Below are 22,361 nucleotides of genomic sequence, written 5' to 3'. Positions count from 1 at the left end.
ATTGGGTTGCCTCCCAAAAAGCTCTATCGTTTAACGCCCCTAGCTAGACATTGACAATTTCGATGATGCTCACATGAAAGACAAGAAGTTAAGCACAACGAGAGCATCATAAAACACATGACAAACACATCTAAGTCTAACGTACTTCCTATTAATAGGCATCTTATAGGAAAACAAATTATCAAGGAAAGCAAAAACTAGAATATGCAAGGAAGCGGAAAGAAACAATGGCAATCTCAACATAACAAGAGGTAATTTAGTAACATGAAAATTTAAAAAACCATATTTTCCTCTCTCATAATAATTGCATGTACAATCATAATCAAATTCAACAATATAGCTATCACAAAACATATTGTTAACACGATCCACATGCATGAAAAGTTGACACTCTTCCAAAATAGTGGGATTAAAATTAACTAAAGTCATGACCTCTCCAAACCCACTTTTATCAAAAATTTCATAGTATCGAACATTCTCCAAATATGTGGGATCTAAAGTTGACACTCTTCCAAACCAACTTTCAATAATATTGCAAACACCATTATCAATCTCATATTCATCATGGGGCTTAAATAATTTTTCAAGATCAAAAGAAGAATCAACCCAATCATGATCATTGCAACAAATAGTAGTCATAGCAAAACTAGCATCCCCAAGCTTGAGGGTTTGCATATCATTAACACAATTGACATTAAGAGAATTTATGATAACATCATTGCAGTCATGCTTTTATCGAAGGAACTATCAAATATGGGTGCAATAGCAATGATCTCATGTTTAACATAAGGAACTATAGCAAACTCATCTTCATAAATATTGGCATCATGGCCACAAGAATAGCAAGCATCATGTTCATCAGGGGATATTTCAATCAAATCAACGGAATCATAATTATCTATAGATTCATGCATATCATTATTTTCTTTCGAAGCAATGGTCATTTTTTCAATAAATTCTTTGACATAGACATTATGAGCATAGTTTTCACAGCAATATTTAAGTATGTCAAAATTTTCCGATTCGTACAGATTAATATCATACTTTCCAATCAAAGAAGCAATTTCATAAGCACCCTTAAAAGCAACAAATTCTTCAATTTGTTCGATATCGTAGTAACTATAAACACCCTTTGCATAAGAAGATAATAAGATAAATATTTGTCAATCCCTTCACGGTCACTTACGAAAGTGAGATCTAACAGAGATAACAAGATAAATATTTTTGGTATTTTTCAGGTATAGATTGGAAAGTAAGGATTGAAAAATAAACTATGATAGAAATAGAAAATAGATATGAAAATAATATGATGGAAGATAGACCCAGAGGCCATAGGTTTCACTAGTGGCTTCTCTCAAGATAGCAAATTCTACGGTGGGTGAACAAATTACTGTGGAGCAATTGAGAGAAAAGCGAATAATTATGAGAATATCTAGGCATGATCATGTATATAGGCATCACGTCTGCGACAAGTAGACCGAAACGATTCTGCATCTACTACTATTACTCCACACATCGACCGCTATCCAGCATGCATCTAGAGTATTAAGTTCACAAGAATAGAGTAACGCATTAGGCAAGATAAACTCAAGCAATATGACATAAATCCCATCTTTTCATCCTCAATGGCAACAATACAATACGTGCCTTGCTGCCCCTGCTGTCACTGGGAAAGGACACAGCAAGATTGAACCCAAAGCTAAGCACTTCTCCCATTGCAAGAAAGATCAATCTAGTAGGCCAAACCAAACTGATAATTCGAAGAGACTTACAAAGATATTTAAATCATGCATAAAATAATTCAGAGAAAAATCAAATATTGTTCATAGATAATCTTGATCATAAACCCACAATTCATCGGATCTCAACAAACACACCGCAAATGGAATTACATCGAATAGATCTCCAAGAGAATCGAGGTGAACATTGTATTGAGATCCAAAGAGGGAGAAGAAGCCATCTAGATAATAACTATGGACCTGAAGGTCTGTGGTAAACTACTCACACATCATCGGAGAGGCTATGGTGTTGATGTAGAACCCCTCTGTGCTCGATTCCCCCTCCGGCGGAGCACCGGAAAAGGCCCAAAGATGGGATCTCACGGTTACCGAAGGTTGCGGTGGTGGAAATAGGGTTTCGTGGTGCTCCTGGATGTTTTCGGGGTATAGGGTATATATAGGAGGAAGAAGAAGTACGTCGGTGGAGCTGCGAGGGGCCCACGAGGGTGGGGGCACATCCTCCTGCCTCGTGGCCTCCTCGCTTCTTTCTTGACGTCCACTCCAAGTCTCCTGGATCACGTTTGTTCCAAAAATAACTCTCCCGAACGTTTCATTCCGTTTGGATTCTGTTTGATATTCCTTTTCTGTGAAACACTGAAATAGGCAAAAAAACAGCAATTTGCACTGGGCCTTTGGTTAGTAGGTTAGTCCCAAAAATAATATAAAAAGGTATATTAAAGCCCATTAAACATCCAAAACAGATAATATAATATCATGGAACAATCAAAAATTATAGATACGTTGGAGACATATCTGGCAGTAGCCACATGAAGTCATAGCAGGGAATGGGGTAACAATCGCATGCTAAGCTCTTCGGTCCATATATATGGGCCATGTGCCACCAAAGAGAAGGGCCACCTCGGAGTCGTTGTCCATTGAGAGGGAACAAGTACGGCCTATGAACGGTGTGCGGGGCCTGCCCCTTCATCTGCTTCAGAACTCTGTGCCGCAAGATGTGGACCCTAGCAACCAAGGCCCATCCCGTGCACAGCAAGCCAACTGGACCCACACCATGCATGCACGCGGGGCCAAGTAGACACCCACCAGACAACCTTAATAATGCACACAAGACACATGTGCACTCATTAGCCATCTAGCTCCCAGCCACATGAAATCATAGCAGGGATTGGGGGTGACAGTCCCATGCTAAGCTCTGGTCCATATATGGGCCATGAGCTACCAATGGGAAGGGCCACCTCCGAGCCGTTATTAAGGGCAAAAATGTCGGGTGCCATCTGCCGCCACTACAATCCGTGCAAATTCACGAGGGATCGAAATTTTTAGGGACCTTTCGTGGTGTGGGTGTGGTCGAACATCGAGAGCGGCACGCATAAGCCTTCACATAGGTTGTGTGTAAACGAGACTAAAACGCATCCCGGAGCTAGCCATCGAGAGGGAACGAGTCTGGCTTGTGGATGGAAAGCGGTGCCCACCCCATCATCTGCTTCAGCACTCTGTGCCGCAACATGTGGGACCTAGCCACCAAGGCACGTCCCGTGCGCCGCACGCCAACTGGACCCACACCATGCATGCACTCATGGCCACGTAGACACCCACCGTTCAACCTTGACAATGAACAGATGACACATGCGCACTCATTATCCATCTAGTCCCCCAGCCATGCACACCTAGCCACCTACACTCAAACCATGCACCGTTAGCTAGGTTGACCCACACCATACATCCACCATTGACCCCACCATGGTTCGTTCGACCTTCGATGAGTCCCTCCCCTCGGTATGCCAGGCATGCCAAAGAGACACGCGGCTACACATATTGCACACCAAGATCCAACGTCATTCACTAGTGCTAGCAAACCTATCCACATGAGCATCTCTGCGCATGGTGGACACAAGCTCATGGTTTTGATCGAGAAGGCTAGCGGCGCATGTTGTTGGCCCGGTTAGCTAGGGGTGCATGATATCGGTCCAGATGAAACGCATGGTACCGCGTGGATGACATTCCCCTCCTCGGTACCGGACATCGGGCATATGGTAGATGTATCTGCCTGGTTGCCGATGAAGTTTTGTCACATCCATTTGCCATTCCATTGTTTTTAAAGTTTTACAACATATTTTCAGACAAATATAAAACATGACACGTGCAGATGAAACAAGCCTACAAATGCAGTTGTCCCACTGTATGACTTTGTTCTGTGTAATGAGGGAGCAGTTGCATTACACAATTTTTTGAAGGGAAGTTGCATTACTCCTAAATCATGGTTGTGCATGATCAGGCTATACATTTTGGTGAGAAGTTGCATTTTGACATGGCAGACGTGGTGGTGTGAACAACGCATGGTGAGGTGTGAACGTGGCTCCAAATGCATTTGACCAGCGAAGGACTAAAGCCATCCGCTCCGCTTCCCCATAGCATTAATCTCATCGCCGCCCTCCTCTTCCTGTACTCTTCTCCATCCACAAATCTACAAATAGCCACAATCGAGGGTTTTCTCCTTCCACACCTCACCACTCGCCGTGCACTTCCCGCCGCTACACCTCTGTCATCGAGATGCCCAAGCGCACCATGGGAGGGAGGGCCAACGCCAGGGCCGATGCCATGGCATACGAAGCATGAAAGCCCCGTGCAAAGCTAGACATGGAGAAACCCGTCCCCGCCGGTGAGGGGTCGAGCGGGTAGCAGGGCGGCCTTCAAATCGTCGACAACATCCAAGCTCTTCATCTGGTGCAGGTGGCACCTATGCCGAAGCAGGTGGCTCCTCCGCCGGTGTAACATCCCAAAATTCTAAATTTTGGAATGTTATAATAAATAGATAGATTTGATTGATTGATTGAAAGTGAGTGAATTCAAAACTCTTTGGAAGTTAAATGAGAGGGAATAAAAGGACTTTCCCAAACTTTCATATTTGCTTTCTGATCTCCATGAATTCAAATTCTTTTCAAACACAAAACCCCGGAGAGAAGATGACATGACTTCTTCCATTTATTTAAATGACAAGGGTTGTTGAAAATATTTGAATTTCATTTGAAAATATTTTCAATTCAGAAACTTTATGCAACTCAATAATTTTCACGAGAGAAGATAAAATGACTTCTTCAAATTATGAAATATGAGTTGGGAGTTTCAAAGGATCAATTTCAAGTCCTTTTGGAATTAATTTTCAATTTGGATTTATTTGAGTTTTATTCAAATTATTTTTCTCCAAAAATAAAATATATGGAAATTAGGGTAACATGATTCCCTACATTGGAAAATTGGAGAAAAATTAATTTGAAATCATTTTGGTATTTTTAAAATGATTTTTGTTGGATTTTAATAGACCAGTAGCACTCTTTGATTTATCTGAATTTGTGTGAATTTTATTTAATACTAGAATAATGTTCACGTTGTAGGAAATAATTTTCTGAAAATTTTGATATATTATAGGCCTATATAATATTTTTATTTCTGTTTGTTTTTATTTGTTTTGTTTGTCTGGAAAAAAAAGAAAATCTTTTATATATAAAAAAACGTGCCGACCGAACTGGGCCGCGCCCAGCCCAGCCGGCCCAAGTCGCCGCCGCCTCCCTCCTCCCGTGCGCGACTGGGACTCCTCCCAGAGTCCGGCGCCGCCACGCCGTCGCTGCCCCCTCGCGCAAGGCGCCGCACCCGAGGGCCCTTTAAAAGGAGCCGGACCCCCTCTCTCCTCTCCTCCTCGCCGCATCGCCGCCCTTCCCGCAGATCGCCGCCGCCGCCACCTGCTCCAACCGCCGCCGCAAGCAAGCAAGCTGCCCCGCCGCCTAGTCCGCCGCCCCGCCTCGCTGCTCGCCGCTGCTGCCGTCGCCCTCTGCCGCATCCGCGCCACGCCGCTCGCTCGCCGGAGCCGCTTCACATCGCCGCTGCCCGTCTCGCCGGAGTCCGCCGCATTGCCGGAGCTGCTGCTGCCGTCAACTGCCGCCGCCGGTTTATTTCGACCGAACCGGTAAACCGCCCGGTCTGGTTATTTCTTTTAGGGTTCAGGTTTTTCTCGGTTTTATTTTAAAAACCCCGGTTTAGTTTTTTAGTTAGATCTATTCTAAGAACGTTCTCTGCTTAGGACTAGTTAGCGAACGTTCATTATTTAGTTTCTTTTTTTTCTGTTAATATTAGCCAAGGACCCATATGTAATTAGTTTCCTCATAGTTTAGTCCCTGATCTTCAATCTATCACAACTTTTTACCCGTTTAACCAAATTCAACGAAACCAACGCCCACTTCTTCGTTATGATCCCCTCTATCCGGATAAACAACTTAAACATGATTTTGAAAATTTTAAAATTTTAATTAGATCAGATTTGAATTCAAACTCCTTTTGATCATATCTTTTTATCCGTAACTCCGTTTGAGTTGATTCTTTTTGCAAATCGAAGCTCTTGACCTAAACATTCTAATAAGGCCAAATTCACATAATTTTGGTACTGTTAGAAATTGTTTTATGTTGCAAGAGTTATTTGCTTGGTTTTGAAGTTTTCCGAATCGTCTTCTTCGTTCTTTCTGATCTTTTGAGTGATTGCTTATGTGTGGTTACTATTGTTTGCTTATGATAGATTGACCGGAGTGTGACGAGTAGAGCTATCAAGAGTTTTGAGTGTGAATCATCTTCATCAACATTGCAGGCAAGTTCACACTTTGATCATACCTTTTCTACTACCCAGTTTTATTGCATTAGATCAATCCTCACACATTGCATGATTAGGATCTAATTAAATTGTGGGATGGGAAGTAGGTGAGGTAGTACCTATCACCTGTATTATTATGAAACCTTTGGGAGTTACTTCTACGTTTGCTTATTATGCCATGCTATGCTAGTAGACGTGGATTGGGTGAGTGATATCCATGACAGATGTGAGTTGATAATTTTAATGGTTTATCTAAGGTGGCAACTTAAACACACATCTGGGTGGATTGTGGCACCTGATGTCTATCAGGACTTGCCTGTTTTATTTTGGACCACCACCCAGGCTCAAAGGGATCATGAGATTATTCATACTAGAAACTTCCGTGTGCAGACACAAGCCATTATGGGCTCTGGCATAGTTGACTAAGTTGTGCGAACTCTTACAGTGGTAGACTAGCAGATGTAGGGGATGTAGGTGGTACGGTCTACCCGATCGTAAGGTGCTAGCACTTCTGAAAGACTATGTCTCGGTCATCCGTCTTCTCAAACACCCTGTAGTGCGAGAAACCAAACGGAGGCGATCGAGTCTTGTGGGGAAAAGTGCGCAAACCTCCGCAGAGTGTATAAACTAATCATGATTAGCCGTGTCCCCGGTTATGGACATCTTGAGTATCTAGTTCTTGGATTATCCTGTTGATCTCATCACGTTACTTTAAATGAATATTGTTGGGTTTAATGATGTTACTTAATTGGGATTGAGAATGCTGTCAACCATTCTCAATGTTCAACAACCACCATGATAGTTCAATAAATTTATTCCTTTGCAGTAGGGAAAAATTGGCTTTTCGCAAAAACCTTATAACCATAGAGCTTTTCCACCAGCCATATATGCATATAGTGATAGTCATTGTTCATCATTTTCTCTATGGTGTGAATTTGCCAGTACATTCAATGTACTGACCCGTTTTCGGGCTGCAACGTCTCATGTTGCAGGATTATCTTACGACGAGTAAGTGATACGTTAGGGTTACGATTTCTACACTCAACTTTGCCGTTGGTTTTGATGGGAATCCACAACCTTGTTGCTTCCGCTATATGGATTGAGGTAATAGTATTTACGTTACTTTATACATGTGATTTACCTCTGTTATAAATCCTTCGAGTACTGTGTGTGTCAGCATACCAATCCAGGGATGACACTTAAGCACAGAGACTTGATCCATTCGGGTCAGGTCGCTACAAGATGGTATCAGAGCACATGTTGACTGTAGGACGTGACCCTAGAAACTGGCAAGCCCATAGCAAAGATTTTTCTCTACAACCTTCCCTTTTAAAAAGATCTTTTACCTCTCTTCTCTTCTGAGCTTATTCAAATATTCCATTTTAGTGAGACCATACCCCTTTCCCCTTTTGACCACTTGAAGATTCCACTGATGAGACCACTCCAAGAAGTACAAGATATCGGACAACTAAGACCACTTTAGAACGAAGAGTATTTTCCGTGCAATGGAAACTACGACCGAAGACAAGTAGAATTTGAATGCTCTAAAGAATCCCCAGGTTTTTTTATGACCTAGGAAGGCTACCCTTATGGAACTTGACAGATTATGGAAGTTGTCAATACCCGAGAATCAAGGTGCATCAGAGAAAGACTGAAACAAGGAGCATGAGAACTCGAAGTTTTGTCAAAAAAAACCTAAGGCAGGAGATATCAACTATGGAATGATAACTCATGGGAATGACAAGCAGAAACACGGTTATCCATGATGTCATCGCCCACTGATGCTATTGCCACCGTGCTGAGTTAAGGATGCATTTCTTCAGAATGGATTTGATGGAAGAAGGCTGATGGAGCACCTATTAGTAAGATGAAGTTTTAACCTTAGCTGGTGTATCACCAAGATCTGGAGTAGTGCATCAAGAAGTTTAAAATGGAGCTCCAGGAAGTCGTATTAGACAAGGAAGTATTTCATGAGGAACTCAGGATCCTGAAAATGAGAGTAGCCAAGCTGGAGGAGCTACAACCTCGAGATACCGGAGATTCGTCAGGAACTAAAGGACAGTAGGACATGGTTCATGCCAAGGATGTTGAAACCTAGAAGTGGAAAATACAGCTCCGGAGTATTAAAGGATGTCATGAGAGATTTCACGTCAACAGAGATGATCCGGCAAAAGAACTTGAGAAGACAATCATGATCAGAAGAAGCCATTGGAGGCATGAACAAGACTTGAAGAGTTTGGCGACGATGACCTTAGCAGACCAAACCCCTGTTTTATACCTACGTTAGATGCGACGTTGTGAGCTGTCATTTGTTTGATGTTTTTCCGACAGCCACAATAAAACCTGTCTTTTCAAAACCTTTGTTTGTATTGTGTGCATCTCTCTTGATCTCTCTTATCTCACCCCAAAACCCATGGACCTAATAGAGGATGAATGGAGATGAGCTTGTATTTTCGGGACCGATGAGTCAATTGGAGACAGACCGATGGATTCAGAACATGGAGGATCATATGGAGAACAACCCTATAGTCGGAAAGGATATGGCCCAGCATGCTCTTCAATGCTTTGAAAGAGGTGCTGCTACTTGGTGGAGGATGTACCAAACCATCAATGGATGGCAAGGAGTAACCACTTGGAAAGAATTTAAGTTGACTTTGCTAAAGTCTCGGCTTGTGTCCCAGAAGTTGAAGCCTTATGGAAAGGATATGAAGAAACCTTGTGCATGCAAGATTTGTGGAGAAATAGGACACACCCATAAAGAACACAAGGATGAATGCCCTAATTGTGAAGGAAGTCACCCAGTTGAAGAATGCCCAACTAGGCAAATTACTTGTTTCTTGTGTGAAGGGACTACCCACTACCCTGCTCAGTGTCACATTTACCCCTTGGTACAAAGAACCATCCAACAGAAGAAAGAAGAAATAAAAGGAGCCCTCATGGAAATTTTGGAAGAAGCTGTGATGAAGGAGGACACATCTAAAGAGGACTCGAGTAAACCCTGCACTAAGTCTTGCTATTCATGTGGAGAAGAAGGACACATCTCTCAGAATTGTATGAATGGGGATCTAGTAGAATTCCCGACGGAGGAAGTAGATTATGACCCACAGGAAATAGAAGCCCTGATTGGAATGGAAAAGTCCAGGAAGAGAAGCAGAATGGATTCCAGGAAGGACCTGAGTCATATCACATGTTTCAGGTGCAAAAATTCAGGACACTACTTCAATGATTGCCCAAAAGGTAAGATGAGGACCCCAGGAGGCTATATAATCACAAGGAAACCTCGAAACTTGTCAGAAGTAATATGTTTCCGTTGTAATGGAGCAGGGCACTTTGCCAGAGAATGCCCCAAGGAGAAGGAAACTTGCGCTAGATAGTTGAGTTTGCAACAAAAGAAATGGAGTAGTAGAAGTGAGAACATTTTCTTTTATTAAGGTGTTGAGTTGAGACATGTAATGGAGAAGCGAGAGATTGAAATCATTTGAGAATGAATAAAGTAGCATCGTTCGTACTGATATGGATTTTATGAGTTGTTACTCTATGAAGAAGGATTTTGACCATTTTGAGGATAAGAGAAATATGGTCTATGGAAGATTTGTGCATTTTAAGGGTGGTAGTACCTTGTAAGAACCATTGACCCCTGGAAAAGATAAGGATATTCCACTGAGTGGATTTCGGACAAAATGAATACGAGTTTTGTCTCGATATGTGTGATGCCCCAAGAGTATGTGGGATGAAGTTGGAGACCGTCAGTTGTTTGGACCAAAGGTGATCAAAGGAGTCAGAAGAGAATGTTAAGTTGATTCGAGATAGACTGAAGGTAGCTCAGTCCAGGCAAAAGAGTTATGTAGACTCAAAAACTCAAGGAGGTAGTCTATGAAATTGGAGACAGAGCATGTCTTCATGTGTTCCCTCTGCGAGGAGTTAAACGAATTGGAGTTAAGGTAAAAGTTAGCCCCGAGATTTGTAGGACCATACTGAGTTTTGGAGCGTATGAGAGAAGTGGCCTACAAGTTTGAGTTACCCGAAGGACTGTCAGGAGTTCAAGATGTGTTTCACGTTTCCCAGTTGAAGAAGTGCCATGCAGAGATGGCCAATATTCCCTTGTAAGGACGCTTGACCGCGGAAAGGATAATGATGTTCCACGAAGTGGAATATGGACTTCATAAGTATAAGTTTTTATCTCGGTATGAGGGATATCCCACGAGGATGAAGAGATAAATTACTATTGGATATAAAGGAGGTATGATGTCGGAAATATGGATCAATGGAAACTCCATGATGAGTCTGAGTAATCATGTCCTAGATTGGTGCCAATAGAAGGAAGGAAGACAATACAATTGGATGGATTTAAGAATACTAGGAAGTTGGAAGTTGGAACAATGATCAGTTGCCCGATGATAAGTTCAAGGACTACAAGTGATGAGATGGGCCATAACCCACATGCCCCAGGACCTGCCAAGAAGCAAGCACATTCTTGCTGAAGGAAAAACCCTGGAAGTGGATATACCTTTGTCGACAGATGATTTTATAGGAGTTTACGCAAAACCTGAGAGTTGTGAAGGAACGATAGATGTTTGTCTGGCTTGCAGAATCTATGGATTTATCCGAACTTGGTTCGTCGACAAGAGAAATTCCGCAATGCTTGTAAGGATGACCGAGTGTTAGAATGCGAGATTCACTAAAGCATATACAGGGTAATGATTTGGGTGCGGGATGGATTGATCACCATACCGACTTACTCTTATTATTCGCCTTGCTATATGGGATGGTAAATCTGAGTGACTTACCTATAGTGGAGAGACGACGATCAAAACCTTGTTTAAGCCTTAGAATGGTATAAGTATTTTTCCCTTGTACACGGCAGCTTTTTGCCAACCGTAGGTTATACGGTGAGGATCACCCAGACCCATTTCCTGCAGGAGAAACCACAAATTGTTGACCACCATGAGATATCGATAGTTGTTTAGTTTTGGCGCCAGACCCATCAGCTAAGAAGACCCAATCTCGGAAGAACCTTACCAAGATGAAAGGATAGAAAAATTGTGGTAAGGTTATGCCACTACCGGAAGAGCTCAGAGAAGCAATTTTCTCGAGGATCTGAGAAGACGACACTGTCAAGAATAAGGATGGAGTATATGAGTTTTGATAGAACCATAACCATGCTCCTAAGGGTGGTAGCACCCCAGACCCCGGAGACGATCGATGAATTTTGAGGAGACCCCCAAACCCTAACCTTTTCTTGCTAGCCTCTCCGAATCTCGAGGACGAGATTCCTTTTAAGGGTGGTAGGTTTGTAACATCCCAAAATTCTAAATTTTGGAATGTTATAATAAATAGATAGATTTGATTGATTGTTTGATTGATTGACTGAAAGTGAGTGAATTCGAAACTCTTTGAAAGTTAAATGAGAGGGAATAAAAGGACTTTCCCAAACTTTCATATTTGCTTTCTGATCTCCATGAATTCAAATTCTTTTCAAACACAAAACCCGGGAGAGAAGATGACATGACTTCTTCCATTTATTTAAATGACAAGGGTTGTTGAAAATATTTGAATTTCATTTGAAAATATTTTCAATTCAGAAACTTTATGCAACTCAATGATTTTCACGACAGAAGATAAAATGACTTCTTCAAATTATGAAATATGAGTTGGGAGTTTCAAAGGATCAATTTCAAGTCCTTTTGGAATTAATTTTCAATTTGATTTATTTGAGTTTTATTCAAATTATTTTTCTCCAAAAATAAAATATATGGAAATTAGGGTAACATGATTCCCTACATTGGAAAATTGGAGAAAAATTAATTTGAAATCATTTTGGTATTTTTAAAATGATTTTTGTTGGATTTTAATAGACCAGTAGCACTCTTTGATTTATCTGAATTTGTGTGAATTTTATTTAATACTAGAATAATGTTCACGTTGTAGGAAATAATTTTCTGAAAATTTTGATATATTATAGGCCTATATAATATTTTTATTTCTGTTTGTTTTTATTTGTTTTGTTTGTCTGGAAAAAAAAGAAAATCTTTTATATATAAAAAAAACGTGCCGACCGAACTGGGCCGTGCCCAGCCCAGCCGGCCCAAGTCGCCGCCGCCTCCCTCCTCCCGTGCGCGACTGGGACTCCTCCCAGAGTCCGGCGCCGCCACGCCGTCGCTGCCCCCTCGCGCAAGGCGCCGCACCCGAGGGCCCTTTAAAAGGAGCCGGACCCCCTCTCTCCTCTCCTCCTCGCCGCATCGCCGCCCTTCCCGCAGATCGCCGCCGCCGCCACCTGCTCCAACCGCCGCCGCCGCAAGCAAGCTGCCCCGCCGCCTAGTCCGCCGCCCCGCCTCGCTGCTCGCCGCCGCTGCCGTCGCCCTCTGCCGCATCCGCGCCACGCCGCTCGCTCGCCGGAGCCGCTTCACATCGCCGCTGCCCGTCTCACCGGAGTCCGCCGCATCGCCGGAGCTGCTGCGGCCGTCAACTGCCGCCGCCGGTTTATTTCGACCGAACCGGTAAACCGCCCGGTCCGATTATTTCTTTTAGGGTTCAGGTTTTTCTCGATTTTATTTTAAAACCCTGGTTTATTTTTTTAGTTAGATCTATTCTAAGAACGTTCTCTGCTTAAGACTAGTTAGCGAACGTTCATTATTTAGTTTTTTCTCTTTTTCTTTTAATATTAGCCAGGGACCCATATGTAATTAGTTTCCTCATAGTTTAGTCCCTGATCTTCAATCTATCACAACTTTTTACCCGTTTAACCAAATTCAACGAAACAAACGCCCACTTCTTCGTTATGATCCCCTCTATCCGGATAAACAACTTAAACATGATTTTGAAAATTTTAAAATTTGAATTAGATCAGATTTGAATTCAAACTCCTTTTGATCATATCTTTTTATCTGTAACTCCGTTTGAGTTGATTCTTTTTGCAAATTGAAGCTCTTGACCTAAACATTCTAATAAGGCCAAATTCACATAATTTTGTTACTGTTAGAAATTGTTTTATGTTGCAAGATTTATTTGCTTGGTTTTGAAGTTTTCCGAGTCGTCTTCTTCGTTCTTTCTGATCTTTTGAGTGATTGCTTATGTGTGGTTACTATTGTTTGCTTACGATAGATTGACCGGAGTGTGACGAGTAGAGCTATCAAGAGTTTTGAGTGCGAATCATCTTCATCAACATTGCAGGCAAGTTCACACTTTGATCATACCTTTTCTACTACCCAGTTTTATTGCATTAGATCAATCCTCACACATTGCATGATTAGGATCTAATTAAATTGTGGGATAGGAAGTAGGTGAGGTAGTACCTATCACCTGTATTATTATGAAACCTTTGGGAGTTACTTCTACGTTTGCTTATTATGCCATGCTATGCTAGTAGACGTGGATTGGGTGAGTGATATCCATGACAGATGTGAGTTGATAATTTTAATGGTTTATCTAAGGTGACAACTTAAACACACATCTGGGTGGATTGAGGCACCTGATATCTATCAGGACTTGCCTGTTTTATTTTGGACCGCCACCCAGGCTCAAAGGGATCATGAGATTATTCATACTAGAAACTTCCGTGTGCAGCCACAAGCCATTATGGGCTCTGGCATAGTTGACTAAGTTGTGCAAACTCTTACAGTGGTAGACTAGCAGATGTAGGGGATGTAGGTGGTACGGTCTACCCGATAGTAAGGTGCTAGCACTTCTGAAAGACTATGTCTCGGTCATCCGTCTTCTCAAACACCCTGTAGTGCGAGAAACCAAACGGAGGCGATCGAGTCTTGTGGGGAAAAGTGCGCAAACCTCTGCAGAGTGTATAAACTAATCATGATTAGCCGTGTCCCCGGTTATGGACATCTTGAGTATCTAGTTCTTGGATTATCCTGTTGATCTCATCACGTTACTTTAAATGAATATTGTTGGGTTTAATGATGTTACTTAATTTGGATTGAGAATGCTGTCAACCATTCTCAATGTTCAACAACCACCATGATAGTTAAATAAATTTATTCCTTTGCAGTAGGGAAAAATTGGCTTTTCGCAAAAACCTTATAACCATAGAGCTTTTCCACCAGTCATATATGCATATAGTGATAGTCATTGTTCATCATTTTCTCTATGGTGTGAATTTGCCAGTACATTCAATGTACTGACCCGTTTTCGGGCTGCAACGTCTCATGTTGCAGGATTATCTTACAACGAGTAAGTGATACGTTAGGGTTACGATTTCTACACTCAACTTTGCCGTTGGTGTTGATGGGAATCCACAACCTTGTTGCTTCCGCTATATGGATTGAGGTAATAGTATTTACGTTACTTTATACATGTGATTTACCTCTGTTATAAATCCTTCGAGTACTGTGTGTGTCAGCATACCGATCCAGGGATGACACTTAAGCACAGAGACTTGATCCATTCGGGTCAGGTCGCTACAGCCGGAGTAGGTGACTCCTCTGCCACGCCATCTTCCTCTGCCGCAGCCCGTGGTCAACATCGACGACAATGACGATGGAGAAGAGGTCAGTCATCTAACTCCTATTTTGGTAATATCCTAGGTTACCTTGTTTAGTCCTTTCTCCATTTTTCGGAATGTCTAGGGTTTCTACTTTTTTCCATCTATGAAATCCGTACCTAGATTCGTTAGATCTATTAGGTTTCAGGGCGGATCCACATGGGTGCATGGGAGTGGGGGTCGGCTCCTCATTGTATAGGTTATCTTGTTTTTAAGATCTACCAACCAGTCCGATCCCATGACTCTCGTGCATCCAAAATGTGTTGATGCCAAAGTTTGATAGCAGAAGCACCGATACAGTGGTGCGCCTGAATTTTTTTGGCCGAAATTTCTTATATATGGTTCTTTTATTGGTAAATGGGCTAAAAGTGGTGTAGTTTGTGCACTAAACTTCATGACAATTTGTATAAAACTAGCCTATCACGCTTAATCCAGCAGACACTTTTTTGTCGTTCAATTTGCTCAACGCCAATTGCTTGATTCCTGGAGTCCAATTACCATAGGGTGTAATATTTTAGACTTGTTATCATACCTACTTGAAATATATTATTTGGTTCCTTATTTTTAGCATAATATTTTCTGCATGTAAAGGATAACAACACCATGCCGTGTTCATGAAAATGTCATACTGTATGGTCATATAGTAAATAATCTTCATTTTCTGTCATTCATGCCAGTACTATCAGTATGATGGAAAAATAATATTTTCACATGAACATTTTAGATATTACTCATAACTCTTCCATTTCATGAGTAACAGAAGCAGAGGCAGAAGAATGCCTTCTAGAGTCAAAAGCCAACTTGACCTTAGCCGTTTGAAAAATATTGTTGTAGTTTTAGTTTGAAATATAAATTTTTGAACACCCAACTATGAAATCCTGGATCTGAAGCTGTGGTGCTAGGTACATTAGTTGAGGCATGTATATGACATTTTTCGATCTATATAAAATATTTTGCCATTTATGTGGGCCCAGGTAGCTGCTCTGGCTCCTCAGACGGAGCAGGTGTCTCCTCTACCACGGGTGACACCTCCTGTGCCCGAGCCTGTGGTCGTCGGCGACGTCAACAAAGAAGATGCTAGTCATCTATCTCCTTTAATTTTTTGTAAAATTCTAGGTGTTCTCTGGTATGTCCTTTTCTCTATTTTGGGGAAGGCCAGGGTTTCTTTTTATCATTGATTGATGGACTCCATATCAATATTTTGTAGATGTGTTAGGTAACTAGCTAGGTTACATGTGTTGAGCCCTGTATAGGCCATATTTTGATCTAGATAAATATTTTCTACAACTTAAGGATAACAACACCATGCCTTGTTTATGAAAATGTCATATTGTATGGTCATGAAGTAAATAATCTTCATTTTCTGTCATTCATGTCAGTACTGTCATTATGATGGACAAAGAATCTTTTCACATGAAAATTTTAGATATTATGCCCTCCATTTGAAAAATATTGTTGTGGTTTTAGTTTGCAATATAAATTTGTGAACAGCCAAGTATGAAATCCTGGATCCACAGCCGTGTAGCTAAATTACATTTGTTGAGGAATGTATATGTAAGTTTTCGACTGATATAAATTATTCTGCTAATAATCCAGAACAGGTAGCTCCTCTGGCTTCTCTGCCGGAGTAGGTGGTGGCTCCTCAGCCTCAGCCGGATGTTCATTTTCCGCATGTATTGCCTCCTCTGCCCCCGCCTGTGGTCGTGGCCGACGTGAATGAAGAAGACTTCAGTCATCTATCCCCTTTATTTATTTATTTCTTTTGTAATTTCCTAGATTTTCTCTGGTTAGTACAAGGCAAATAAGGTATTAAAATATTGAGTACATGTTTGGATGCTTTTGTTCTTTATGCACTTGATCAATCTTGGATTTAAATGTTCCATAAGTGGTTGTGGCAATGATTTTAAGTATTGATTATCTCTAAGCAATGGCTATTTTAGAAAAAAAAATTGGATATCATCAATGTTTTACTTGAGTTGTTTTAATTAGTTTTTGTGTAGGGTTTTTATCACTTATGCCACCAGTTGTATCCCACTACTCAATTTTTCCACTAAAAGTTACAGACGCTAAAAAATGCCATCGATTCGTGAGATGCTTACTCAAAAATGCCATTAGATATATCAAAAATGCCATCGTTTCGTTAGATGTTTGCTCAATATTTCCATTAGACATTGTTATTTCATGTCAAACTTGTTGACCACCCAATATGACAAAAAAAGCCTAGACCCACATTTCAGTTCTCTCTATCTCACAATGATAAGTGTAGCCCCACTTGTGAGGAGTAAGTAAACAAATAATTTTACAGCAAAATAAGAATGATATTGGGATCAAGTGGGCCCACACTTTATTGTAGTGAGATAGAGGGAGAGCTGGCATGTTGGTCCATAGGTATTGATGCCATTATAACATGTCAAAGGAGATTTGAGATCACAATAATGATGTGCAGTGGCATTTTTGAGCATGTGTCTAATGAAGCGATGGCTTTTTTAGCAGTAGAAATTCCTAGTGGCGAAACTGAGTTGGGACACAACTGGTGGCATAAATGATAGAAACCCTTTTTTGTAAGTACAAAATTTGGGATCACTTATTGTCAGAATTCATAATAGCCACTTTACCTAGAATGTTGAATAGTTCAGGAACATTGATGGGTGGGTTATCGATCAACAAGGGAAACTTCCACGACGATAACATGGGGACTTTTAATATCCATCATCATAAGCACACAAAATTCTAACCCTAAATAGATACAACTCACTAGCTATTTTATCTAGACATGGATGTAAGTTATAAGTCATTTTTTGCATTAGTACACCTGTATGCTGCTCTGCCATGTTACATAATCAGTTCATGCATTTTTACGTAATAAGTGAATTTTGTTGCACTAAAGGGTTGTTTGGTTTTTGACTAACTTTGCCAAAGATTGCCACACCTAAGGTTTGGCAAGTTTGACCAACTTACGTGAGTGTTTGTTCCAGCCACACCTTAGGCAAGCCACACTTGGGCCCCACATGGCATACACACAAAAAGTGTGGCAAGATTCCCTTAGGCTTGCCAACTTGTGGCTCTCATTTTAATGGACTAACCTTAGGCAAGCTTGGGAAAAATGTGTGGCAAAATGTGGCAATGCTAGTGCTCTCTTCGACATGTATGGTTGATCCTTCATTTTTTTACTATATGGTACTATCCCATTTAGTTGCTTATGTAGCAACTAATAAGTTATGCATTTGTTTTTTCAAGATCATTTCAAGATATTTTACGCTGTCATCTATTACATTATGTTTCATAGACTCTGTGCCTGCTGAATTCTCATATTAAATATACTTACGCAACATATTGTACTACATGTAGGTACTAACCGACGACGTCGACAACGACCCAGAAACCCAGAGGATCTACATGAGGCGCAAGGTGAGGAAGATGGACAGTGGTATGCACGACAAACGTGTCAGGCCTAGAATCGGAAGGGGTGTATGGATGCCCTTACAACAACAAGTTGATGAAAGGCAGCCTGACGAGTGCCATTCAGCATGCACTCAAAGCATCCCGTGGCTCCCTCAAGAATGGCCACACTTTCAGGGTGGCGCACGCCGCGTACGCCGAGTACTTGATGAGGCTTTTGGTCAGTGCGCACCCTCGCAGCTAGAACTGATGCTCTTTTGGTTTTAACTATGCTAAGTACTACCCTATGTTATACTATGTTGGTGAATGTTTATGGTTGAACTATTTGCACCAATACTGCTAAGTGGTGTTTGGTTTTGTATATATGGAAGCGTTGAACTAAGGTTGACCTATGTTAATTGGTGTGTGGTTTGGAATGTAAGGTACTAGTGAAATGCAATTGCAGCCTTTAGAAGGGGGGTTAACGAGCTACTCTACTTGTTAAACTCGTGCTCATTAATCCTCGGCTCATTGAGACTAAGTAGCATAAAACCCTGATTGGCTAGGTTTGTTCGAAGCTAGTTAAGCTCGTGAGCACTCGTTAACAGATTCTGCTGTGTTACGCCATACATGATGAGTGTGCAGATGTGGTTTTCAAGAAGGAAGATAGTCACTCAGAAAGGAAATGCACTAGTTTGTTGCCTCCTATCTAGATTAGATTGAATAGATGGGCTGAGGTGCCTACAAAAATTGTCGCGTAAGATGAAAATTGGTGTTATGTTGTTACTAACGAGCTACTCGTGGAACTCGTTAGCTCGTTCACTAAGAAGCGATCAATGTGCCTGTGTGTTGCAACAGATCCAAAGTAGAATAATGCATGGTCATAAACTTGAAAGAAAAACACTAGTTTTGGTATATATATCACTAAAAATATAATCGTATTAAGTTTCACTCAAATTTTATTCCTCGTGAATGTCTTGATGAGGTGGGGGAGGGATGCGTTTGGTTTGAAGATACTAAGGTGTTTCTGCAAATTGGAGCAAAGAAGTGGGGTCTTGTTCCAAAAATGTGACAGCTTACATAACAGTCGTTAGAAGCAGATCTGATGATTAGAAATGACATGGCCACATGAAACGGGACCATATTGCATGCCGGATCAAGCCATCGAGAGGGAACGAGTCTGGCCTGTGGAGGGCATGCGGGAACTGATCCTTCATTTGCCTCAAAACTTGGTGCCACTTTCTGTGGTCTCTATCCACCAATGCCCGCCCCATGCTGTGACGCCCGGATAATCAAGCTACAGTAATTCCCAGCTAATGGTGCCACGTCACCACGGTTACTGTTGTTAACCCCATGTTAGTTCAAAACTGATTCAAATTCAAATTTGAATTTAAGTCAAACGATAAAAGTTTTCTAATGACAAAACTAAAATGTTCAATGTGTTGCAAATAATCATTGGGAAATTTTCATGTTGAAACCCACACTTTTATGAAATATCAAGTACACTCTAATAATTAAAACGGTGGCTAGAACAATATAGTTAAATACCTTTCCATTTATGAAAAATTCAAACAAACAAAAAAGCCTCACAAACTTTTTATGGCAATACTAGCTAATGCAAGGTATTTAAGTGGCCAAGTCTCACTTTTTTTACAAAATACATTGCTAGCTAAAAGAAAGTGCAAAACGAAAAGAATAAATATAAAGCAGAAAGTAAATAAAGAAAAGGAGAGAAAAGCAAAACAAAGCCCCCTAGGCCAAAAACCCCCTCCCCGGCCCAGTTGGCCGCAGCAGGCCGGCCCAAACCGGCCCAGCCGACCCCCCTTACTCCCTTATCCCCCACCCTGGTCTAACCCTAGCTCACTACCCCGCACGTCGCCCCACCCCCCTCCCCCGCACGATCCCCTCGCTCCCCCCCCCCCCCCCCCCCCCCCCCCCGATCGGATCTAGATCAGGCAGCAGACCCCGGCACCATCGTCTCTCTCCTCCCCCCTCGATCCTCACCAGGACCGCCTCGGCGTCGCCCCGCCCGCCGCTCGCCACCGTCATCGTCACCGGACCGCTCCGCCTCACACTGGCGCCCCGCCGCCGCATCGACGTCGCCGCCACCGAATCACCTCGCTGTCGTTCGCCGGGTCGCCCGCGACCTTGCTGGCGCTGCCTCCCCGTCGGGCCGCGTCATCCTCGCCCCCGCCGCGCCGGACTGCCTCTTTCCCGCCTCTCCTTTGCCGGTCCTCCCCATGCCCTGCCGCCCTCTTCTCTTCAACGGGGGTGAGCTCCCCGTCGGGCCCCGTCTGTCGCCCCCCTTCGAACGCTGCGCTCCCACGCCGTCCCGTCGCCGCGCCTGCCTCTGCGTGGCGGCGCCACGTCGCGGCTTCCGCATGCCCGCGCGCGCCCAGTGCGCGCCTTGCCCCTCTGCGCCCGCCGCATGGGCCGGCTCCCACCAGCTGCTGCTCCGCCGCTATGCTGCTGCTATGCGGCTAAACATCAGCGCCGCTTACGTGTCCGCTTAACCCAGCCGCTAATGACGTCTAGTGCCAGTGACTGCTGGGACCCGCCTCCTAATTAACCGCAACTTAATTAAACGGGCTAATTAACTAACCTAATTACTCCCTGACATGTGGGCCTCCCCTGTAATTAGCCCTGGGTAAAATATAACCACTGATTAAATGGTTGAGACAATGACAGGTGGGACCACTCCACTGTTCTAGTGGATAAGGCTGACTTGTCAGCGGCTGACTCAGCTGACTAGCCCCACCAGTCAGCCTCTGTGTTGCATTTGCTGGGTACACTTCTGTGTACCCATAGTAAATAAATATTAATTTATTTTTGAAATAAGTTAAATCCAACAATTAGTAAATCAGTTAAAAGTTTGAAAATTAATTAATTAATTAATTAAGTTAATTAATCCTATTTAATTAATCTAATTAACCTTTTAGTTTAATTAAACAATAATTAGTTTAACCTAAACCCTAATCAACCTAACAGTGTATGACAGGTGGGTCCCATTGGGCCCACACGTCAGTTGACCAGTCAATGCCTCTGTTGACTGCTGACGTCATGCTGATGTCGGCATGCATTGTTCTGGATAATGTTGATTAAATTAATTAAATAAATCCTAAAAATAATTTAAATCTTTAAAATTAATATAAAATAAACCGTAGCTTTGATGGAAAAACTTTGTACATGAAAGTTGCTCAGAACGAAGACGAATCCGGATACGCAGCCCGTTCGTCCGCCACGCATCCCTAGCATAGCGAACACGCTACTTTCCCCCTTCGATTCGTTTGTCCGAAAACGCGAAACACCGAGGATACTTTCCAGGATGTTTCCCCCCTTCACCGGTATCACCTCATACGGCGTTAGGTCACCCCTAGCACCGCGCATTGCCATGTTATGATTGTGTTGCTTTGTTTGCTATGTTATTTATTGTGTTCCCCTCCGTTACTTCTTTTCGGTAAATCCCGAGCTCACTGTCGGTACCCTTGTGATCGACTATATCGACAATGAACCCTTCTTGCTAGAGCAACCAGGCAAGACCCCCCCCCCTTGATCACCAGATATCGCCTACTCTTCTCTCTACTGCTTGCATTAGATTAGCGTAGCATGTTACTGCTTTCCGTTAATCCCATTCTGATGCATAGCCTGTCATTGTTGCTACAACTATTAATACCTTACCTGCAATCCTAAATGCTTAGTATAGGATGCTAGTGTTCCATCAGTGGCCCTACACTCTTGTCCGTCTGGGCCGTGATCACTCGGGAGGTGATCACGGGCTATTGCTTTATACTTTATACTGTTACATTACTTATGATACTGTTCGGAGATGGGGCTGAAGGGGCAGGTGGCTCCATCCCGGTAGAGGTGCGCCTGGGTTCCCGACTGTTACTTTGTGACGGAGCGACAGGGCAGGTTGAGACCACCTAGGAGAGAGGTGGACCTGGCCCTGGTCGGTGTTCGCGGATACTTAACACGTTTAATGAGATCTTGGTATTTGATCTGAGTCTGGCTACTGGCCTATACGCACTAACCAACTACGCGGGGACAGTTATGGGCACTCGACGTCGTGGTATCAGCCGAAGCCTTCGTGACGTCAGCGATTGAGCGGCGCGCAGCG

The sequence above is a fragment of the Triticum urartu genome, chromosome 4A (assembly GCF_056163025.1).
Source record: "Triticum urartu cultivar PI428250 chromosome 4A, HENAU_Tu73, whole genome shotgun sequence".
In the NCBI taxonomy this organism is placed as follows: domain Eukaryota; kingdom Viridiplantae; phylum Streptophyta; class Magnoliopsida; order Poales; family Poaceae; genus Triticum; species Triticum urartu.
The sequence above is the reverse complement of the archived record's forward strand: the minus strand, read 5'-3'. Positions refer to the sequence as shown.